Source organism: Engystomops pustulosus, chromosome 1, assembly GCF_040894005.1.
Source record: "Engystomops pustulosus chromosome 1, aEngPut4.maternal, whole genome shotgun sequence".
Lineage (NCBI taxonomy): Eukaryota > Metazoa > Chordata > Amphibia > Anura > Leptodactylidae > Engystomops > Engystomops pustulosus.
In genome coordinates this window covers 130,782,042-130,806,422 of record NC_092411.1, presented here as the reverse complement: position 1 = coordinate 130,806,422, position 24,381 = coordinate 130,782,042, and the positions used below count along the sequence as shown (strand labels likewise).

At 38.2% G+C, this 24,381-nt stretch overlaps 1 protein-coding gene across 5 annotated transcripts in view; it reads left to right on the top strand.

Moving 5' to 3' along the window:
- Window positions 1-321: 321 nt before the first annotated feature.
- The window catches only part of ZNF462 (zinc finger protein 462), a 59,966-nt gene continuing 35,906 nt past the window's right edge, over window positions 322-24,381 (top strand). For 2 of the 5 annotated variants that reach the window (XM_072153612.1, XM_072153620.1), the window contains exon 1: window positions 322-722. The gene's annotated coding sequence lies outside the window, so the exon portion shown is untranslated. Of the gene's footprint in view, window positions 723-9,586; window positions 9,685-24,381 lie in introns of those variants that run through there. The other 3 variants (XM_072153604.1, XM_072153583.1, XM_072153593.1) reach the window with 2 other exon arrangements.

Below are 24,381 nucleotides of genomic sequence, written 5' to 3'. Positions count from 1 at the left end.
CTTTCACCTTCACATGGTCTTATCACTTATTGGAAGCAATGGATATTCTGAAAGCAAGCTTCACCTTAGCTCCCATCCCTGGACTGTATGGAAGATGAGGCTATCTGCTGTGGGTCACATTACAGCATTGGCCCCACCCCAGGTTTCTTCACCACAGTCCATTACATCTCAAAGTGTTCCTTCTTCATGGTGCAGATGGCTCCTGCATTCTAAGCGCTTCACAGAAAAGCTGAAAGAAAAGTTTTTTTTCCTGCTTCCCCATCCCCCAAGCATAGTCCTTTCATGTCAGCCCAAGCTCTGCTGAATATTTCCAGCAGACGTTCCTGAGATAGAAGACATGTCTCCACGTTCCTAGCTGTTAGAAAGACTTTGTGCACCCCCTGGTGCTCTAGCGTTTTGTGTGGTAGAGATTGTCTTCTCTCACTCTCCCTCTCCCTTCTGGTTGCTCATTATTCAGAGAGAGGCAGAGACACATACGCACATACACACTCAGTGAGAGAGACGGATCTTTCAGGTCATCTGCAGCTGCAGAGCAGCAGCAGCCAGTGAAGGAGAGAGGAGGAGAAATAAGCAAGGAAGATGGCAATCCTCCATTGCTCAGAGTAGCAGCAAGAAAGAACTCCAAGAGGAGAGCCACCATCTCTCCACCTTCCTAGGCACAAGGCTATTATCTGAGGGAGCAGGACAACAAGAGGCTGGAGCAGCCACGTCCAGAACGCTCTGTAAGTGTGCAATTCCAGTCAGCTTCTCCTTAATTGCTATTGTTTGTGTCCTCATAAGATCTGTAATGTCTACCAGGAGAATACTGGAGCTTGTTATGATCTGCGGTTTGGGGTGGCTTTCACAGTACTGTAGAGGGGTGGGAAGCCTCTATGGTGTGCTGTCTGGAGAAGAAAGGAGGTGGTGGTGGTGGTGGTGGAAATGGAAGGAGGAGGAGAAGAAGGGCGGCTAATTAATGAATTCATTAATTGACCCCCTCCTTTACCCAAACACCCCCATGTGGTGGAGATTAAAACGAACTTAGGGAGAAAGACAAGGGAGTCAGAAGGTGATGTTTGCTTGCACTTGGAGATGTCTGTGGAGGAGGCTGGTGACAGACATAGACGGGGTATGGGACATTACAGATGGCTGGGTGAATGCATGGCCAACATGACAGGGTGACCTCCTTTATCACTTGCATGGTTTGGATGGTCCCCCAACCCCTCCCCATGCATATTAAAAGGTCTTCTGGCACCCCTCCCTCATAAGCCGTGTTGACATGGAAGGTTGGATACTGGGTTGAGATATCTAAGCCTTTGAGGGAGGGAAGGGGCTGTTGTTCAGCTCAAGGCTTGTGTTCTTGGAGGACCTGACTGAAGGAGAACGGCAGTCAGTAAACCTGCTGTTGTCTCATTTTCTATACTGTGTGGAAAGTCTTCTCCTCAAATGGCTTAACCAGAGCCCTGAGGAGCTAAAGATTCTCCTAGCCTTTCCTGTCCTCCATTTGCAGTCTGTCTATTTTGGTTCCTGTCCAGACTTCATAGCACAAAGCTGTTCCACCATGTTCATTGTGAGCTTCCTCCTTCTGGTCACCATCTTCTCAGAACTGTCTGCAAAGCTGAGCCCAACAAAGATATACAAGTAATAGGATTTTGTATTTTTAGGAGAACATTCAAGTAGATGGTTTCCATAAGAATTTTTTGCACTTCTTTTGATTTTTAAGAAGGTCATTTGATGTTTCTGAGAGGAAGTAGCTTTATTAGTTGCTGCAGGAAGCCATGGTCTGAATGAGGTTACCTAAGTCATACTGAAGTTCTACCAGAAAATGGAGGAAAAAAGGCTTCCAATTAGTGAAGCCAACATGAAACCCTGAAAGGTAGAAATATAAGAGGGAGTCCGTAATAGTTTACCATAAAAATGTTTGTGTTCTTCAAAGTTGGTTCTAATATAATGCTTACATTGTGCATGTTTTCTAGATATTTATTTCTTAACAGAAGTGTGTACATTTTATGGTACCTATCCCAAAGGAGACATATGAGGTTCAACAAATATTACTAGTATATTACCTCACAAATGAACCTTGATGGTAACATCGTTTTGAACTTTTGTAACTGAATTTTCTTCTCTGAAAAAGGACCTGCATACTAGATACAAACTTAAAATGGTTGTCCACATTGAACCATCAGCTCTTGTTGTCAATAGAACGGGCCCTAGAGCAATACCTTAGGTCTGTGGGAATCTATGGTCATCCATGAGATCTTTGCACCTGCTCTCAGGTGTTGTTCACTTTTGGCAAGTGCCAAAGTAAGCCTACAGTGATCAGCTGTTATCTTTGAGGAAACCTAAGGTGGGGTGTTCAGTTTCCATACAGCACCATCACATGGGAAACTGAGCATTTAGAACCATTTAAAGCAATGGCTTGGCTGTGCAGGACAGAAGAGTACCTTCTGAGGAAAAGACACTTATAACAGCTCCTTGTTCTAGCCAAGAGATGGACCCCCATCAATAATTTAGATGTTAATACAAGTCTATGTGAAAATTTGTTTTCTTAACCAACCACCTAAAAACAGTTCATCTGTTATCTTCTTATAACGGATATTCCGACAAGAAAAATTAGAACTAATTTTATACGCTATATTATTATATTAACACTACTATGAAAAAGTACACCTATTAGGTTGACATGCTCATAAAATGGCTGCCATTTTTGCTATTCTAGACTGCAATACTGACATGATCTACAGATACTTAGTACAGATCTATACATTTCTATCATTTGATGTAATATTTAACAAAATGAATAAAATACAACCTTTTAACTTGGCCTTAAGAGGCTGCACCTCACAACATTGGAAGGCAATGATTGTAAGATAGACATCTCATGACAAAGTGTCACAAAATCATGTTTATTTTCCAAAACTAAGCATCTTATGACACACCTTTGGAAAAGTTACGCCAAGAGATTCGGTAAGAAAGAAAACATCTGTACACTATATATGAATGTGGTAATTTCTATTAGGATTAAGAAAAATATAATGGCCTGTATAAGGAAGTTATTTATATATGTAATTATGTCTGGTCTGTGGTGGAGCACAATTATGATGGAGAATAACCTACCAATTTTATCAAGTTGTAAACTTGACAAATTGCCATGTACATTCCACTTAACAAAATGGTATTCAAAGTGCTATTTTAGGTGTGTCATGATCCCTATAGTGATATTTTGAACTTACTTCAGAGAACTAAAAGTGTTCAATGTGCTGAGAAGTAACATAAGCCTTCCCACTTACCTATTCTTGTTTTTAGCAATACATTTCCTAAGAAATGGAAATCTAGGTCTTATAGATATGTGATAACTGACAGTACCTAGAAGGTTATCAACCACTGAATAATGGAAGCTTTCTGTACATGGAAGAACCTTTTCTGTATCTTTAGGTTTGTTAGTTGACGGTAGGTATTTTTGTGAAACAAAATATGACTCATATTAATATAATGCACTAGGATTTCAGATGGATATATTTATGGTCCATGTGCTGTGAAATATTTAGGCATGGACTATTTTAGTTTGTGTTATGGAGGACAGGAATTGCTGGTCTAATTGCCTCCCAATCCATAACCATTATGGACCTTCACCTGAATGACCATCACTAACATCTATTTCATGACCTGGATTCTAGACATCATATAAATACAAAAACATTGTAGATTGACCACATGGTTCATCAAGATTATATCTAGAATATTCTTGATATAAAAACCTCATCAGCTCTATTAACAAAGCAAAGTCAGATTATGACTTGAATAAAAAAATGATAGACAGCAGAGATCTTAAAAATTGTATATCCTTAAAAAGCGAACCTGTCACCACACTAACCCCCCAAGCCCACAAGCAGTACCACCTTCTGTATCCTGTATGTTCCCTGGAGGTATTTTTCAGCATATTTCTAGTTATAGCATGAATGAAAAATCCTCTTGATTCTTTTGTAGGATGCAGTCTGCCTCTTAGATCTCCAGATAGTGAATTAAATCAAAATTAGGAGGCAGGGCTGGCCTAGATGCTTGCACTGAGCAGATCAGTCTGGCTGAGGGAGGCAGGGGGCTGGGTTATCTAACTGCAAAAGGCTGGGTAACCTGACTGCAGGAGGCGGGGTTACCTGACAGCGGGAGGCGGGGTTACCTGACTGCAGGAGGCGGGGTTACCTGACTGCAGGAGGTGGGGTTACCTGACTGCAGGAGACACGGTTTCCAGGCTGCAGGGGGTAGGGATGCCTGACTGCTTTATACAAAAGAATAAAAGATGATTTTTCATTCATGCTGCAAACTGGAAATATGCCAAAAACATAGGGGACATACATATTACAGAAGAAGGTACTGTTAGTGGGCTTAGGGGGGTTAGTGTGGTGACTGGTTTACTTTAAGTTAAAGTATGTAAATGATAAAGAATAATTACACTGAGCACTGCTGATTATTTTATCCTGACCATGGCCCCATGCTCTCAGACCACAGTCAAGGTGCATGTGGTCCCTTGTTTCCAGCTTGTCTATGATCGGCGTGTGAGCTCTGCTCACAAGAAGATGACAGATTGTTCGAGCTGCAAATTGGGGCAGGAATAGGACCTGCTCTATAATTTGCGGCCTGTGCACGCACAGGGCTGTGGTACCATGACCAGGTGCATGATCCATAGAAAGACATAGAAAATAGTTGTGGAGAAAACAGTAAGCACATGGCTTAAAACCACGGTCCCTTGCATTATTCATTTGGACTTTAAATGGATTCCATGCAAACAAAATATTGCCCCATAGATAAAAATTGTCAAACTTGCACCCTTCTCAAATGCTGTACATGGGGCTTACAAAGCGACAATGGTGGAGATGTAGGAGAGTCCGTTACCTTTCTATGAGGTCCCTCCTGCCTATCACATGGGCATCTCTTTGTTCAGGCACACAATAAGATCTACAGAGAAGACTTGCTTCTTTGTACCTCTCCATTCAGCAGTAAAGCTGGATTGCATGTCCTCCTCCTTATGGCATACTATACACAGTTTTTGAACATTTAACTAATGATGTGTTTTACCGGATCTTTTAAAGTGTTAAACTCTGTCTTTTTTAATTTTTATGTTCCAGACCAACAGTAAAGGTTTTACCACGATTCCAGTTGGTCCAGGAAGCCAGTTTTAGCAAGCCATTTGCTAACAAAAACCCACATCCTCTATTACAGACCCTAGTGGACTTAAATGTTAGACTAGCAAGAGTCCTAACCTCCATATATAAAAGGGGTTAGTAAACATTCTAACATAACAAAAGTGTTACTTGTTTTATGCCCTGCTTCTGTGGTGTTACACAGTTGACATTAATGGCTGCAGTAATAATGGGAGAGATGTATTAAAAGGTCAGTGTTTGGACCAGTGCAGAGTGGAATTTAAGACAGTTTTCTTCTGCACTGGACTAATCCCTCTGTCTGATGCTGCTGGATGATTAATCCGGTGCAGTATAAGACGCATAGTCTGAATTTTCTGATGCACAAGGTCACATTCCCTTTTTTCACATACCTTTGAGTTGAGTTGAAAAACTGCCTAAAAATGGTCTAAAACCTTCAATAAATGTGACACTGCACATCAGGTGCAAATTACTCGAGTATACTGGTACTGGTATACTGATTAATACATCTCCCCTAATGTGTCCACATATACCAAATTACCATTGCAGTGGCCTCAGGGATATACAGTATGTGATTGCTGAGGCCAGGGGTGACGTGCTGTTAAGGAGCACATGACTACTGTACCTATTACAGGCATTATAATGGAAGAAGTAGGAGAGAAGGCTGGAAATGATTGATTCTAATACCTAAGAACTACCTTTAACCTGTTAAATGACACTTTCCATTGGGGCCATTAAAAGTGATAGTGATAAGTGATATTTGTGAGATTTCCTATTGATGAATTAAAGTCTTTTTCGCATGAGCCTGCTTCCATTAGTTTACTTTTAGTAAATTGGCTTAATCAATTAACTGTATTTATTTTATTTTATTTTGTGATTTTTTGTCATTTTTTTTTTGTTACCACTAGAAAAGTAATTTTCACAGCATAACATTTATATTTAAAGGGGCTGATCACTTTACTTTATGTGGTTCTGCACCACCTTCTTGATATGTAAAGTGAAGCCTCCTGTCTGTTACCTCATCAGCCAGACATTTCTGACCACAAAATGGCGGCAGATGGAGGGTCATGTGATCTCTAACTGTCCATGAACAATCACCCTGTCAGGACCTTGATCTTGAATTTATGAATACTATCATGTGCTCCTGGCAGGGCGATTGTTCATGGACAGTTAGGATCACATGATCCTCCATCTGCATACATTTTAAGGTCAGGAATGCCTGTGTGATGAGGTAAAAGACAGGAGGCTTCACTTCACATATCAAGTAATTGGTGCAGAACTTTTAATAGATGTATATTGTTAAATTACCTAATATTCTGCCTCCAACACTTACACACACATAAAACACAAGGTAAAGTGGCCACCTATGTAAAGTGTTATTAAATCTATTCCTTAATAAGTCCTACCAAAAAATAAAGTTATAATGTATAAGTTTTATTGACGCTATCAGAATTGCCTTTTCAAGTAGTAAAATGCAAAAGCTCCTCTTAGATTATTTTTTCCATTATGTCACCATCAAAATCTTGTATTATTGTATAATAATTTACTATAGTTGTGAACATTGATCATCCAGAGCTGCACATTTCTTGGAGGCTTTATTGACACTATGAGGCAAATTTTATACATATAATGGGAGTAAATGTAAAATATACATAAAAATAGTTTTTTTTCCTTTTCTTCTCTCTATCTCATCCTCTTGGGTAGGTTTCATATATCAGATATTTGTATCTTTGAAAATTAAAAGTAATTATACTCTATTACATTTTATTTTAATGTTATGTTGAAGTAAAATAAATAAAAAAGATAGTGTTTTTACAAACATTGGAATACAATTGTATCTACGAGTTTTAAAAACATGAGGAATGGTTTCTTTTTCTTGAAAGAAGATGAAAAATGATCCTTTTCAGTCCCTTTTTAGGAAGTGGAATTAAACTGGTCAGACAGATTATGTGGATAATCCAATGGCCTATGAATGGTTTATTAATTCAGTTATCTTAAAAACTTCATTTTCTTCTATACTCTGATACATTTACCACTCAATTCATCCATCCACAAGAAAATTAATGATTCACTGTAGAATAATTTGTAGAAAGAGGTTTCCAGTTTTGCAGAGTCTGTAGCAATGTAAAGTTTAATGCAATCTACAAACCAAATAACCCGATCTACAAAAACATGTTCCAGCCACTACTCATCAGATTATTGGGACTATAAAATGTTGTCATGGCCCTTATTGAAATAATTGGACATGTCATATGATGTTACACCATCTCAAAGAGTTTTTTAACTAGAACACACTTTAAAACTTTGACCTCCGTATACAGATGAGTGCTGTGATGGTTTCACTCCATACCAAGCACAGCACTCTATTGTACTGTATAGTGACTGCAGCTCATCCCAGTTCATTTGAATGGCTGAAAACAGGCCATGTGATGTATGGGTGTGACCTCACCAGGGCAAGAATGACCAAAACAAAAGAAAGTATATTTCCAGTTCCGGCTCCTTGTTTTAAGGTCACGGAGGTCATCTGGTCTACAACACTGACAGCTCTGCTGGGACGTCACTTCCTCTTTGGTTACAGCTGACATCCTGTAGTTATTAACCCAAGTCAGTCATCAGTATAGGAAGACTGGAAGAACTCTGCAGCGTTGGAACCAGGAGTTGGAGTGGGTAAGTACGCTTTTTTTTCGAGTCACTCTTGCCCAGGAAAACCAGTAAAACTCTTTTAATAAAAGAAAACTCATTCAAACCTGTTGTGGTAGAACTAGACATGGGGATCAATGGAATTATGGAGTGGGCAGCATGGTGGCTGAGTGGGTAGCACTTCTGCCTTGGAGCACTGGAGTCCAGGGTTCTAGTCCCACCCAGGTCAACATCTGCAAAGAATTTGTATGTTCTCTCCGTGTTTGCGTGGGTTTCCTCCGGGTCCTCCGGTTTCCTCCCACACTCCAAAACATGCTGGTAGGTTGTTTTGATTGTGAGCCCCATGGGGACAGGGACCAATTTGCCATGCTTTGTGAAGCGCTGCGTAATCTGTAGGCGCTATATAAATAAAGAATTATTATTATTAATGGGATAAATTGTATTTGTGATCATTTTTTTTCTTATGAATATTTTTATGTAGAGACCATTCTATGTAAAAATATGGAGGAGGGAAAGAGAAAATTTCACACCAACCAGACTGCAGCCACTGATCATTCTTTGATACTTGTGGTCTTCTGATGGAATCATTCAGTGGAATTATTCTGCACATGGTTCTAATGGCACTGACAATATCAAATAATTTAAATTGATTTCTATACAGTTTAAGGGAATTCATAAAATGTTGAAATATGTGGTATTGCGGTAACTGTTTAGATTTCATCATTAGAAGAATGAAAAACAATACCATTATGTCATAAAATTTTGTCCTTTTTTTCGGTGCTATAATTTGGTAGATCATAACAGTTTACCATAAAACCTACCTGAGACATCGCACCATAGACTACACAAATAAGAAAAGTTCTTATCTTGGAAAATGATTCATAAATATACCTCCCTAAAATAGGCTTTTGGTGGTACTGCTAAAACATAAAAAAAATCCCTAGTTAAAAAAAGATATTAAAAAAATTATAAAATGAGATGTATTGTTTATTTTTACCACTTTGTAGAGAACAGTTTACAGAACTGTTGCTAAAGCATTTACTATTTGGTAACACATTGAAGACCATATTCTTGTGTAAAATTATATAATTGATAGAAGAACACTGTATATTGAATACGTAACATTCTAGAATATATGAAACGTTCTTCATCTGGCACACATTATGGTGTGTTTTAACTTCTTGGTATAATCACAGCCTGATCTAGAACACCAGCTTAGAACATTTCATTACTGCTCCTAATTCTTAACCCACATAAAAACACACTGAGGAATGGGTAAATACCATATGTCACCACTCTTTGGAATTTTGTTTCTCATCATTGAGGTTATGACAGTTTACATTTGGACTCAAGAAGAGGAAGTTATTTGCATTTCTCCCTGGAGATATTTCAGTGTCATAGGTTAACTGGAAAAATTCTTATGAAGACCACATGTACTTTCTGGTAGAACATTGCTAAAATCCATCAGTTGATGTTGAAAGAGTTCAAGAACCAAAGTTCAATCCATATTTTTCTTAAATAGACCATACAAATTGGACCTAGAAGTTTTTGGGGCTTCTGTTGTAGCTCATACAGTATTATTATAGATTAGTCCTTCAGAGGTATAGTCTAACCACGTATGAATGAAAGTTTTTTTCCCATTTTTTCAACTGGGTTTTGTTCTTTGGGAATGCATTTTGTTTTTCTCATGAGGTTGTACAATAGGTTTTTGAGAGACACTTCTTTGTAAAAGGCCACTTGAAGGTTCTCTGGTGAAGGGTGTGTCTGTTGGCAGTGTTTGCTAAAGCAGACAGGCTGCTTAGTGATTAATAAAGGTCATTTAGACTTTGGAATCCAGCAGCCAGGGACTCTGCAATAAGATAATTCCCATGTGAGCCGAAGAATATGGACATGACCTGTGTTCTTTCAGGTTAGCCCTTAATTCTCTCTTTTCTTCTCTTACTTGAGATGTGGAATGATATCTTTTTACAATATTTCTGAAGAAGAATGCAGAGGAACATTCTTCAGTCTAGCAATCTTGGGTTTGAAATCATTGTTTTCCTGGAGATGGTTAAACTGTTTCTCTTCCTGAGAACATGCCGCAGTACGTCTTCTTCACTCTACAATGAGATCACTTGTGCTTGGCATTTCTGCATGATCAGTGTGCTGTGTCCAGATAAGGCTGGAATGGTCTGAAGCCATGTTGTGTTGAAGATCTGCATGTAAAATGGCTGCTTCTAATAAAACTCTATGAAGCTGGATCTTCTGCCTCTAGAACTTGTGCCAGAAGTATTCAGCAGAGTCGTTTCCTTTAGCTGAGAAGAAAGGTCTAAGCTAGGGGGTGGGGAAGAAACTGGATGATCTGCTTTCTGTGAGGTGGTTAAAATGCAGGAGTCATCTACACCATGGAAAAAAAGCCGTCTAGAGATGTATTAGACTGTGCAGAGGAGACATGGGGTGGGGCTTCATGTGCTGCTGTAATTTGATCTACAGCAGATAGAAAACTCTTCCACACGTCTCAGTCTTGTGCTCTGCAGTAATACTTTGAAGCATCTTAGATATATAATAGCTAGTCTCAAGTGATGACTTCTGCAAAGCAGATCATTGATATGAGCTGGAGATTAAGAAAAGACAGAGAAGGAGTTTGTTTTCTCTTTCAGCAAAGTAAAAATGTAAAGATATCTCTGTTCCAATGTTATGTTTATCAATAAACTTTTTTTTATTAATCACACTGGACACTTTAGGTGCAAGCAGACATCGTCATGGCTATGGAATTCCGGGGGACTCAACTAACGTCAATTCTTGTGGGAGTCTAATGCTCAAATCCACTCCAATTGGTAGAGCATGGAGTCTTCTGCTTTCCCATAGCTTTAGACTAGATCGGCATCCTTAGGACACTGCTATAGTTTTAAGCGTGGTACAGGGTAGGGTGGTAGATGTGCACTTTGATTATTTCAATGGCTCCCATAAGCAGCAGTATTTTTAACAACTGGTCCTGGAGACCCTAAACTTTGTGGCCCTTGCACAGGATGTATTATGGCAAAACCTCCCCTACTTGTCTGATAGACAGAGCTATAGTAGAGACAGAGCTATAGTAGAGCTATTCAACTTGTCACAGCTGACCACACACCAGACCTATTTTACTAACCTGACTGTTTCGAGTGAGATTGTGGTAGAATATTATTATAATATAAAAGAAGAAATTAGTTGTTTTTGGTCATTACTTAGTTTTTTTTTTTTCATTTCACCATTTTGAAATTTCTAATTATGAGTTTGTGGCAAAGTTTTTTCCAACAGAAAACTGGGGGAGGGGGGGGTATCTATCAATTTGCGCCTAGGTTGGCACTGGAAACTTGCTATATTTTTCAGTGCAATGTAATTTTGTTACACAAGGCATTAATGAACTGGCAAACTAACCACAATGTTAAGGGCTGACTCCACATTCAAGAAGGTGAAATAGAACTCCATAGACAAGCTTTTAGCTGCTCTAATTTTGCACCAAAACCTGTCACAAACTGAGTCGGAAAAGTAGAAGCGCCAGTTTCACAAGTGTCGGAAAACCACCAAAGTAGTGGTGCCAACACTTCATAAATAAGGCATAAGAGGTGCAGCAAGAGGTGGCAGTGCCACAATTTATCCTTTTCAGACACTCACAAATTTTTATTTTTTTGGGTGTCACATTGAAATCTGACACTTTTACTGCGATCTATTATAACTAAACAGTTTTCAGTGTAATTTTTGGTGCACACACATAGAGCTGCAAAAAGCAAGTCTATGGAGTTCCATTTCACCTTCTTGAATGTGGGACAGTTCCAACCCTTTCAGTCATGCGCCAATTCATTAAACCCTTGTGCCACAATCTAACATGCAAGTAAAAATTTTTGGCATGATTTGTGCCAGAAACACGAACCCTGCACCAAAATTGATAAATGCGCCACAATGTATCAGGAAGCAGACAGCTCTGTTCTCATTGTTGCGGTCGGTCCCGGTTTCTATATCTACTATTCATTTGAAAGGGAGGTAAGCAGCAGTGACTTTGTTCAGCCAGCACTCTGAGGAAGGAGTGTTCTGCTTTCTGAACAATTCTTTGTCTATTAGCTTCTTAGGGTGATGATCTATGGGGGTGTCCAGTGCTGGACCATCACCAAACTAATATTGATACTTTTAGCAGGTAACCATAAAGCTTTCTTGTTGATTGGAGATGTACAAATACAATTGAACACCTTCTTACATTTAGATGACCTTGCAGTAGATGACCTTGAAGTATTACTAGCATGTAAAGGTCAAATATATATGGCCTCTGTAATGAATGTAGTCATGATCATGATTACTCTATGGAAGGCAGTCTTGAAAAAACAATTCTGCTGTCCTCATTTACAAGGTTTTCTTTCATACATTGGTTTGGCTTGCATAATTTGTTGACTTTGATGTTCTTTAGGATGCATATCCTAAGGAAGCACAATTTGAAATGTTCTCCAAAACCCTTTCTTCCTTTTCCTCTGCTGTCACTCACCACACACTGTTCATGGAGAGAATTTAGGAGGAAACATACAGGAAATGTTAGTGAGGGGAAGCCAAGTGGGAAGACACACTTTTGGTCTTCACATTAAATCTTTATTTTAATGGCTCTGCTAGAATTATAAAGATGATTGTGGTTGTAATACAATAATTGACCGTTTAATATAAAGAACATGAATTGTTTTCTGAATTATGTGGTAGGAGGTGATCTAGAACCTAGATGCATAACCCACGTTGTAGGCATTATTTACTCTGGAAGACTTCACAGAGAAAGGATGTACTAGGATTTTTTCCATCTTCAGTCTAGTGGATCCATAACTTCCTTTATGGGAATAATGAACCACAGGTATTTATGTGGTCATTGGATGCCTCATTTCTTTTGCATTCTTTTATAAAAGACATGAAAGGAACTTCTCACAATACTGTAAGTATGTGGCTTTTTGGCAGTGTGCTTCTTGTTTGAAGCTTCTTGATGATGTTCTACCTTATTCATGGTAATAACCTTGATATAGTAACAAAATAATTTCATGCTGCAAAGCTCAGGTTTCCACAGTGTATATTGTAGTGCACAGTTTCACACGTGTTGGTCAGAAGACATGTTGTTCTTCGAAAAATTGTAGTTTCTAAAACCCCTTTTTAGCTTGGCTAACAAAGGTCATTTCAACTCCAAACAGGTGATGCCCTCTATGGAACAAAATTATAACCATAAAAATAAGAGATTGTGATCTTTTTTTCTTTGTAAAATTGTGTCCAGGACAATTAAACCAGGTGGTTCCTGTTGATGCCTTTTATGTCTGTTTTCTCTATTTCTATACACTCCACTAATGCGCCATATCTTGTTAAGATGTCCAAAAGGTTTCTGCATGAGTATAATGTTGGGTCCAGAAAAGACTGGAATGGTCTGAGCCATATTGTGTTAGGACTATAAGCCTTTTGTGTCTGCAAGCATTACATTAAAATGGCTGCTTCTGAAGCTCTAAGTACAGTTCTGTGAAGCGGTGTCTTCTCTCCCTGGAACATGTGCCAGGAATATTCTGCAAAGCAGTGAATCCTTTAGCTGAGAAGAAAGGTCTAACCTTGGGGGGATGGGTAGAGGGGAAAATAACTGGATGATCTGCTTTTCTTGTGAAGTGCTTACAAAGCAGGAATCATCTGCTCCTTGGAAAATAAAATGAACAGTGGATTGTGCTGAGAAGAAATAGGGTTGCTATTCATTTGAAACGGTAATCTGAGCTACAACAGGTAGAAACCTAAGCTACTAAATGCAGACTTCTTTTCTGCCATAAAATCTACTTCTCTCCTGATGTTGGATCTTGAAAAACATTAGAATAAATGACACATTGGGAATAAAGTAACATATATTTTAGGTAAATATGTTCTTATGAGAAACCTATATGTTTGTTGCCAAAAGTTTTCATGTACAATACAAGACTGTAGTGTCTGGTGAAAGCAAGGCTTGGGCTGTGTGAAAACCGGATTATATTTAACACTAATCAGACCAGAGAAAGTTTGGTCTCAATGTCTGTGTTACCATAACTTTTGATTTACTTTATGTAAACATTTTCTTCCAGCAATGTTATTATTATATTATTACTCCTGTGAAGTGTAAAATTATGAAGATGTTTGGTAAAACAAAAAACTATGAAAAACGTTCACCTTTGCTGACGTATGGGTCCATTATTTTATATAAAAGCTTGTACTATAGTATATATGGCTTTATAAAACTCCTGAACCTCAGTTTATTCTTAAAGTGACAAAAAGATTTTTGGCCATCGGGAAAAATCCATAGTAAATTTTGTTTACTTGGCTGGACTTGATTGATCTTTGGATTGAGGCCCGTGCAACATTAAGGAGATTGGCTATATACAAACTGATCATGCACCTGTCCATTCTGTGGGACAGATTTCCATCCACTGGAAGTAACCTACAAGTTTCTGCAGCAGGGCAGCAAGCTGAGATCTAGAAAACTGTGGTGAATTGATACGCAAAGTATATTGGAAAATTGTATCACTTTTCTTCATACAAACCATATACACTCACCGGCCACTTTATTAGGTACACCATGCTAGTAACGGGTTGGACCCCCTTTTGCCTTCAGAACTGCCTCAATTCTTCGTGGCATAGATTTAACAAGGTGCTGGAAGCATTCCTCAGAGATTTGATGCAAATCTCCCGTTCCACCACATCCCAAAGATGCTCTATTGGATTGAGATCTGGTGACTGTGGAGGCCATTTGAGTACAGTGAACTCATTGTCATGTTCAAGAAACCAGTCTGAGATGATTCCAGCTTTATGACATGGCGCATTATCCTGCTGAAAGTAGTCATCAGATGTTGGGTACATTGTGGTCATAAAGGGATGGACATGGTCAGCAACAATACTCAGGTAGGCTGTGGCGTTGCAACAATGCTCAATTGGTACCAAGGGGCCCAAAGAGTGAGAAGAAAATATTTCCCACACCATGACACCACCACCACCAGCCTGAACCGTTGATACAAGGCAGGATGGATCCATGCTTTCATGTTGTTGACGCCAAATTCTGACCCTACCATCCGAATGTTGCAGCAGAAATCGAGACTCATCAGACCAGGCAAATTTTTTCCAATCTTCTACTGTCCAATTTTGATGAGCTTGTGCAAATTATAGCCTCAGTTTCCTGTTCTTAGCTGAAAGGAGTGGCACCCGATGTGGTCTTCTGCTGCTGTAGCCCATCTGCCTCGAAGTTCGACGTACTGTGCATTCAGAAATGCTCTTCTGCCTACCTTGGTTGTAACGGGTGGCGATTTGAGTCACTGTTGCCTTTCTATCAGCTCGAACCAGTCTGCCCATTCTCCTCTGACCTCTGGCATCAACAAGGCATTTCCGCCCACAGAACTGCCGCTCACTGGATGTTTTTTCTTTTTCGGACCATTCTCTGGAAACCCTAGAGATGGTTGTGCGTGAAAATCCCAGTAGATCAGCAGTTTCTGAAATACTCAGACCAGCCCTTCTGGCACCAACAACCATGCCACGTTCAAAAGCACTCAAATCACCTTTCTTCCCCATACTGATGCTCGGTTTCAACTGCAGGAGATCATGTCTACATGCCTAAATGCACTGAGTTGCCGCCATGTGATTGGCTGATTAGAAATGAAGTGTTAACGAGCAGTTGGAGAGGTGTACCTAATAGAGTGGCCGGTGAGTGTATATATATATATATGCACTCACCGGCCACTTTATTAGGTACACCTATATATATATATATATATATATATATATATATATATATATATATATACATACACACTCACCGGCCACTTTATTAGGTACACCTGTCCAACTGCTCGTTAACACTTCATTTCTAATCAGCCAATCACATGGCTGCAACTCAGTGCATTTAGGCATGTAGACATGGTCAAGACAATCTCCTGCAGTTCAAACCAAGCATCAGTATGGGGAAGAAAGGTGATTTGAGTGCCTTTGAACGTGGCATGGTTGTTGGTGCCAGAAAGGCTGGTCTGAGTATTTCAGAAACTGCTGATCTACTGGGATCCAGTGAGTGGCAGTTCTGTGGGCAGAAATGCCTTGTTGATGTCAGAGGTCAAAGGAGAATGGGCAGACTGGTTCGAGCTGATAGAAAGGCAACAGTGACTCAAATCGCCACCCGTTACAACCAAGGTAGGCAGAAGAGCATCTCTGAATGCACAGTACGTCGAACTTTGAGGCAGATGGGCTACAGCAGCAGAAGACCACACCGGGTGCCACTCCTTTCAGCTAAGAACAGGAAACTGAGGCTACAATTTGCACAAGCTCATCGAAATTGGACAGTAGAAGATTGGAAAAACGTTGCCTGGTCTGATGAGACTCGATTTCTGCTGCGACATTCGGATGGTAGGGTCAGAATTTGCCGTTAACAACATGAAAGCATAGATCCATCCTGCCTTGTATCAACGGTTCAGGCTGGTGGTGGTGGTGTCATGGTGTGGGGAATATTTTCTTGGCACTCTTTGGGCCCCTTGGTACCAATTGAGCATCATTGCAACGCCACAGCCTACCTGAGTATTGTTGCTGACCATGTCCATCCCTTTATGACCACAATGCACCCAACATCTAATGGCTACGTTCAGCAGGATAATGCGTCATGTCATAAAGCTGGAATCATCTCAGATTGGTTTCTTGAACATGACAATGAGTTCACTGTACTCAAATGGCCTCCACAGTCACCAGATCTCAATCCAATAGAGCATCTTTGGGATGTGGGGGAACGGGGGATTTGCATCATGGATGTGCAGCCGACAAATCTGCGGCAACTGTGTGATGCCATCATGTCAATATGGACCAAAATCTCAGAGGAATGCTTCCAGCACCTTGCTGAATCTATGCCACGAAGAATTGAGGGAGTTCTGAAGGCAAAAGGGTGTCCAACCCGTTACTAGCATGGTGTACCTAATAAAGTGGCCGGTGAGTGTGTGTATATATATATAATTTGATGAAAGTGGACAACCCTCTTAATACTACAGGTCCCTTTTTAGAATGTAGTTCTTTGAGCTATAATTCACAGAGCTGCTTAATAGTGTAGTAAGCCAGTCAGTAGCTTCAACCTATTCACTTGCGTGGTCTGAGATGGCCTGTGACCTTGAGATAGCTGTATTTAATGTACCCAAAATTTCAACTTGTAACTCATTGCAATGCTGTGCCTCTTTTTTAAGTAAAAAAAAAATGTGTGACTGGAGTATCCCGATGCCACTACTTCATTTATGCCTGAAGAAGACACCATCAGAACCTGCTAAATTGAATATATAGATGGATTTTTTTAACATGTTGTTCTTTCTTTGTTTGTTAGTTAGTTTACAGTTTTTAATTTATTTTATCCATACTTTATAATGCCATGGGCTTTTAACCATTATCTTCAAGGATAATTCCTCTGTAAGTCATTGTAAAAGCTTTTTGAATACTTCTGTAAACTACATCTAGTATTCCAACATCAGATGAACGATATGCTTTGAGAGAACATTAAAGATGAGAGATTACAGTATGTTCCAGCGCCGTGTCATTTTATTTTAGAGGAAGTGGCTACACTACTTGTTGTTTGTTCGTACATTTGTTCTGTTTTGGAACTAGTTTTGTATCCTTTATTGAACGTACACATTTTGACTTACAACAGTGTGTCATTGCTTAGGTATCCAACTCATGGGGCCCCCAGCCATCAATAGAAAGTACCCCGGAAGGTTCCATAAAAGTGAAAAGACTGTTGCTTAGGCATGTACAGGAACAGTATATTCACAATATAGACAAATACAATAGTATGGCAGTATATTTTATAGGTGAGCAGACCCCCTAGCATTCAAATACCCTATGGAGCCTGAAATAATAGTAAAAAAAAAAAGTTTAAAAAAATATTTTAAAATAAAAATTCAAATCACCCCTTTCCTTAGAACACGTATAAAAAAAAACCCAAATATACAATGAAAATTATAAAAATATCAGGTATCACCACATCCCAAAATATCCGATCTGCCAAAATATAAAAATAGGATGGTGAACCCTAAAATGGAAAATAGCACCTAAATGTCCGAATCGCCACTTGCCATTTTGCAAAGGTCGCACAGTTGTCAAAATAAAAGAAATGAAAACGTCATCCTATCCCACAAACAATGACACCTTACACAGTTCCATACACTGAAAAAGTTTTTGATGTTTTTCAAACTATATAAAACCTTGTACTGATCCAAATAATAAATGGGAGGTGTCATCCCAACCGCATACTGAAATCTGTAAAAATAAAGCTTATCAGAATATAGCGCATCAGTGTTTTATTGCTTATACCGCATTTGGAATTTTTTCATATCACAGTATATTAAACAGTGCCACTAGGAAGTGAAATTTGTCTGGCAAATGACAAGCCTTCTTATAGTTTTTTAAACAAAAAAAATCAAAAAGATACGGCTTGTGGAATGAACGAAAAGGCATAGTTTTGAAGTGGTTAAAAAAATTAAAGGGGTTAAAAAAATTTAATAAGTTTTTGATTGGCATCTTGTATTTGGTGACAGGTTTTTCTTAAGATAACTACATACATACAATTATTGTTTTGGTGTTTTAAGTTATAGATTATGTGAAATCGTTCTGGTGTTCGAAGGAGTGCTATGTGCTACTTAATATAAAAACTTCTGTGTTGTGCTTTTGCATGGGTCATTGCGACAGTGAATTTGAGCTTTATTGCTCTTGTCTATTTCATTAACTTCCATTTTGACAACTATGTATTATAAAACTGTATTGAGCAAGTCTGAATTACAAATACAAAATATCCTAATTAAACTATATAAAGGGTAAAAAGTAATGTACCATTGGATGCTGTTCTACCTAGAACATCTTATGTTTAGACCTGGTAAGTGTCTTTATGAATTTCCACTAATATTCTCAAAGACACAAGGAGGAAATGGAAATGTTGATGATGTTGTTACTAAATACATAGTTGAAAATGTGTGCTACTTTCTTAAGCTGCCTGTATTTCCCATTCTGTAACAAACCTAATGCGATTTGAAGGAAGTGAATTGTAACGTTAATATCACACCAAAAGTATCTAGGGACTAGAGAACCAAAGAATTGGGTGCCTTTACAGACATTCCACCTGCCACAGAGCTGTGTTTTGCCTGCTGGTCATACTAGCGCTTATTGCTAGGAGTTTATATCATGGGGCAGTGCAACTTCAGCTCTTGCACCTCTGTGTAAGCTCTTTGTTGGTGTACATTTCAGTTACATTTCATACTTGGAGAAGGTTTGCACACATCTCCCATCTTAAAATGTAGGAGAAAAAGACAGGGGCGCTTCTATGGTGTAATACCCTTTGTCAATAGTGGGAAAATAAATAATGATATAGCTGCTCACCTGGTGGAGTTGTGCTGGCAGGCACAACTCTGTGATGCACATGTATTATAATACGGCGTTCCTGTGCTGCCACGTTCTCAAGATACAATCCTTTTCTCCGGGGTGATAGGAATCTATCTTGTAGATAAGTCCAATCGATGTATGTAGCGATGTTGAGCGTTTGAATGGCGCTAGGACGACCCAATTGGTATTTTCAAGATCTTTTAATATACAGCGATTGGGCGCTGTATATACCCAATACAGCGCCCAATCGCTTTCAATTATTGTGTAGACGCGAGGTATATTGGATATATACGTTAAACACCCTTGTCCCTAATGGCCTCAATGAAGCCAATGAGACGATCCTCTGAAAACATGCATCCAAACTCTTTTACCTTCTCACACTCAGCTACTTATTCCGATCCATTCTACAACACGTTAGCCTTTTTGTCCTATTCCGACTTCCGTAGTTGTAGTTTCTCATGTCCCATGCCGGCTTCCATAGTTGTAGTATCCCATGTCCTAGCAGGGATCCGTACCCGTAGTTTTTTCTGCTTCCCGCAGCTTTTCATTGCCCACAAGACCAAGTCTATCTTAATGCTCTGTATGTATAATAATATTATGAGTTCACAATGAATTTTTGTCTCTAAATATGTTTATTAACTCTAAAATGAAGTTGTATGTTATTTTATCATCTGTATTGTTCATCTCAAGCTTATGTAACTATGCTAATTACCGGATACTGTCATTTACCAATGAGATGACACCGGTTTATTTAAATAGTCTCTCATTTCCAATGTATATATATGAACCAGAAGAAGCGCTCGGCTCAAGCGCGAAAGACGTTGTTCGGAACTAATTTTATAGACTTTTATTTATTTATTATTGTGTACCTATTTTATAAAATTAAAAGATCTTGAAAATACCAATTGGGTCGTCCTAGCGCCATTCAAACGCTCAACATCGCTACATACATCCATTGATCTCCCATCTTAGGCACAGAAAGAAACCCATAGCCCCAAAAATATGTTGTTTTTCTTTTATTTCAAAAGGATGATAAATAACACCCTAAGTTGTTAGATGATGACAAACCAAACATTTTATACATATAGTCCAGGGGTGGCAATACTACAGGTTAAGATTTTACCAATTCCAGTTCTATTAAAACAGGGCACAACCAAGAATGCATTTGTTATTCATGGATTTGGGCAAGATAAGTATTTAAGGGGTATTTTCATTTCGGCAAATTAATATCACAAGAAAAAAAGTTTTGTACCGTGTTAGCCAGTTGAAGAAATTCCTGTTGCTTTTGATCAACGTTATTGTTTGTATGCTGAAAAATAATACAATTTTCCTATATGCTTTCTGTATATTCCACACAGTTTTCTAGATCTTTGCTTGCTGTCCTTCTATAGAAAGCTTCATTGTTTACTTCCTGTGGATAGAAATCTGACGATGATCACACATGTGCACGGATCGGTATATCACAGACAGTAATCAGAGCTGTGTGATATAACGAGTCATGCACCTGTGTGACCATGGTCAGATTTCTGTCCACTAGATAGAAACAATGAAGCTTTTTATAGAACGACAGCAATCAGAGATCTAGAAAACTGTGAGGATTTGATACAGAAAGTATATTGGAAACTTGTATAACTTTTCATTATTCTAACAATATCCATTACTTATTGAAATGGGACTATCCCTTTAAGCAACTGCTATTAGATATTCAATGTGTATCATCTTTTTATGATATTAAAGTTGACTGCACTTTACCCAATAGGGGTTTAAAATAGTAATGTGAATTGGATTGTCATAACCACTCATCATTCTATGAGGAGTATAGTTAGTTCTTTTATCATATAATATTGAATATTATATAAAACCGTTTTGCTATAAGAACTTCATCTCAGTCCCTAGTGACGGAGAAACATTGATTAAAGTAAAGGGTATATTGTAATATTTGGCAGAGAAGTTATGTAACTCAATATTTTTTAAAATGGTCCTTACCAGAAATACCAGTGAAACCTTAGAAGCAAAAACTGGATTTCTTTTTTCACTTTTGTAATACCAGTTCTGTCACTGATACTTTTACACTTAGTAGCCAGCTCTCTAGCAGATATGGTTTGAAGCAAAAGATCATGTTCAAGAGTGGAAAATTCCATTGGCTTCCTTGCAGCTCTTGGATAGATTTTATACCCTGACTTCTAAGAGGGACACATGTGTTTCGAAATCCTCCCTTGTCCAGGTTGCCTTTGGTGTTTTCTTGTGTTTTTTCTTTGAGACCTACAACCTCATTTGATACACATTCATTTTCGAATACTAAAGATGTGTCTTATTACCAGAGTTTACTGGAGTTAGTTGTTATATGAACTATTGTATTATTTATTTACAGTGGATAGTTTAAGCTTCATTTTGACCTGGGGAGGAACAGATCATAAGCTTATGTTATGCAGTCAATGCCATTCACATGATTTAAAGTTGACTGAAAAGATCAGGTGTGCTAGATGAATGACTACAGCACAAACTGATATTACTTATCATTTATGACACCAACATCCCTAGTATCTTCAGTTTTTTGGAACAGTAATTTTTATTAAGTTTAATAAATTATATACATAGGTTTCCAAAATTTGGGTATCCAATGATGTATATCAAGTTGAGTGTACACAATTTCAACCAAGAAGTTAAGAGCAAGAGAAATGTGTAAAAGTGACTTATGAAGACATTTACTTGGTTAGCAAAATTATTCAGAAATTTTATTCTGACAGCAGTCAACTGAAGGCTTATTACAGTAATGTGAATGTGTGGATGGGCATCCAGATTTCTTAAAAGTAAAGCTGGTAGTGATAAATTGGAAAGGAACAGATTTTGGTATGAACAGCTTCCAAAACTTTACAAAATCATCTTGCACTATATATGGAGGAAAACTGCCTTGTCTGTTTGGCATCTCCAATATCTGTTTGTATGGTCTTTGAGGATCTAGAATAATCTGAGCAAAGTATCATCTGTATCTCAATTTTACAGCATTTTCCCAATAATTAGCACATTTAGAGTATTGTGAAACATGGGTTGCCCTTGGCTTGAAGTGGCTTGGCTTGGAATTTCCATTTCCAGGTTCCAACTTTTGTTTTCCTTTCTAGTATTTTTAAGTATTTTCAGTAACTAGTGGAAATGCCTTTTAGACAAGGCTGTACTCCAGTTTTAGTTTTGGTCTGTGGTTGGGAACTTTAATATCCACAAGCAAACAAACACAACAAGTTGAAGATCACTCAGTAACTTTGGTCTCAGCTCAATCTCCTTAACTTCAATAACTTATTAGTCAAGAACGTGTCTCTTCACAAGGTTCATCATTTCTGGTGTGACAAACATGGCAGTGGAGGTGACTTGTATGCTTCCTAATAGTGAGACTGCCAGGCAAGCATTGTGCAGTGGCCATTACACATATCTGGGATGTTGTCCCTAGAGGCATCTGCATTAGTATGCAAAAACTGTGAAAAGTAGAAGTTTAGAAAATGGAAAACTGTTTAGAAATTGAGTGGGAAAACTGAGCTAACATCTCAAGAAATTGAAGGAGCTGTCAAGTTTGTTGTTGGAAACCTGATGGTATGGTGTTGTTTTACAGCCAAATGCCTAGGATAAAGGATCAATGGTGATCTCAGTACTTTGATATGTGCAAGTATCCAACAAGATGAGCTACTTTGCATACTTAAGTACTATGGCTATTGAAAGGACAACATAGTGTACTAGAAGGGCAACAAATTTAAGCGACTAAAATGGAAAAAATATGTTTCAATGACAATGAAGCAGCGTTGTTGGATTACCCCAAAGTCCCTGGAACTTAACCCAATCGAACATTTTTGTTGAAGAAAACATTTATTCCATATAGACTAGTGTGCACCAACATTGGGAATGTTAAGAGACCTTGGTCAGGTTACAGTTGAAACACGTTTTAATCTGATGGAAAGATAATTAAAATTAGCATTTTTAGGAGCAAAACAGTAAATGCAGTAACCTGCCCCTTGCTTTGGGCTTACCCTTTGACTGCTTACAATTCTGTGTCAGTTTTACATATGCTACATCCCTTTCTTCTTATTTCATTTTGATGTTTAAATTGATTTGTAAACTATAAGACTCATTATGAATTATGTAATGTAATAAGTTAAGATTAAAAAAAAGATTATTCATATGTAAACATAGTGACTTAACTAGAGTTTATAAAATGATCTTTGATTGTTGATAAATTGATAGTAGTGTTAGTACAGCTTAAAGCTGTAGTGGATGGCGAGTTATGGAGCCTGAAAGTTAAAAATTTAAAACATTGTTACCTTTTTGATCATCAGTGTATAATATAACACCCACTCTAATCAGAGGGTGTGGTATTAATTTCATAAGCCACCTAAACCCAAAGTATTAATACAAACTCTTCTCCCACCAATGTTCATTTATATAGCCTCCCACCTTTCATTTTAACACTCCAATTCAAACATTGGACTCCTGGATCAAATCACAATGGTCTTATTTATTGACGAGGTCACATGTCTCAAAAACACCAATAGACTCAATGAGAGATTTATCAAGGCTTGCACAAAAGCTGTTTGATGTAAAAGCCTTAAAATAATCACTATCCTTTGTGCATGGCCAGTTTCTGCCCTATGCCTGCACACTAGCTATAGCTATATATGTATTGTAATTATAGACTGGTGCACGATTCATCAGTTTGAAATAGCTTTAGAATAGTCTTCTACTTCTAATTGCTAATCTGATGCCAGACAAGATGAGACTTAAATTGATGTGTGAACCCTACACTATTGAAATACGATTTTTAGCATTAGAAACACTATCCAAAAAGAAAGCAGATGATTGTGAAAGCCAATGTACTGTAAGGTGATCTTGGATTTGATGTATTTTAAGACAGTTTGGTTTATAATTAAACTAACATGAAACATGGTGATGAATCAGGAATTTCAAAATGTTGACTAATTTTCTAATTTCCAATGAAAGGAAAAAAAGCCTTCAGGTCTGCATTGGTTTATCTGCGTTCTTGCTGTTTGTGTTTTTTTAATGTTATCAACATTTAACATTTGTTTATGTTTTTAATCAAAGCAGTCAACTATAGTACACATTAACTTTATAAAGTCCTAGGGAAAATAGAACATCTTTCTTGTCCAGTCATAATGCTTTTGCTTGTACCGTACTTTCATTTTCATAAATATTGAGTATTGGGGTATATGTTTATCGAGATTAAGGCTAAACAAGCGTGTGC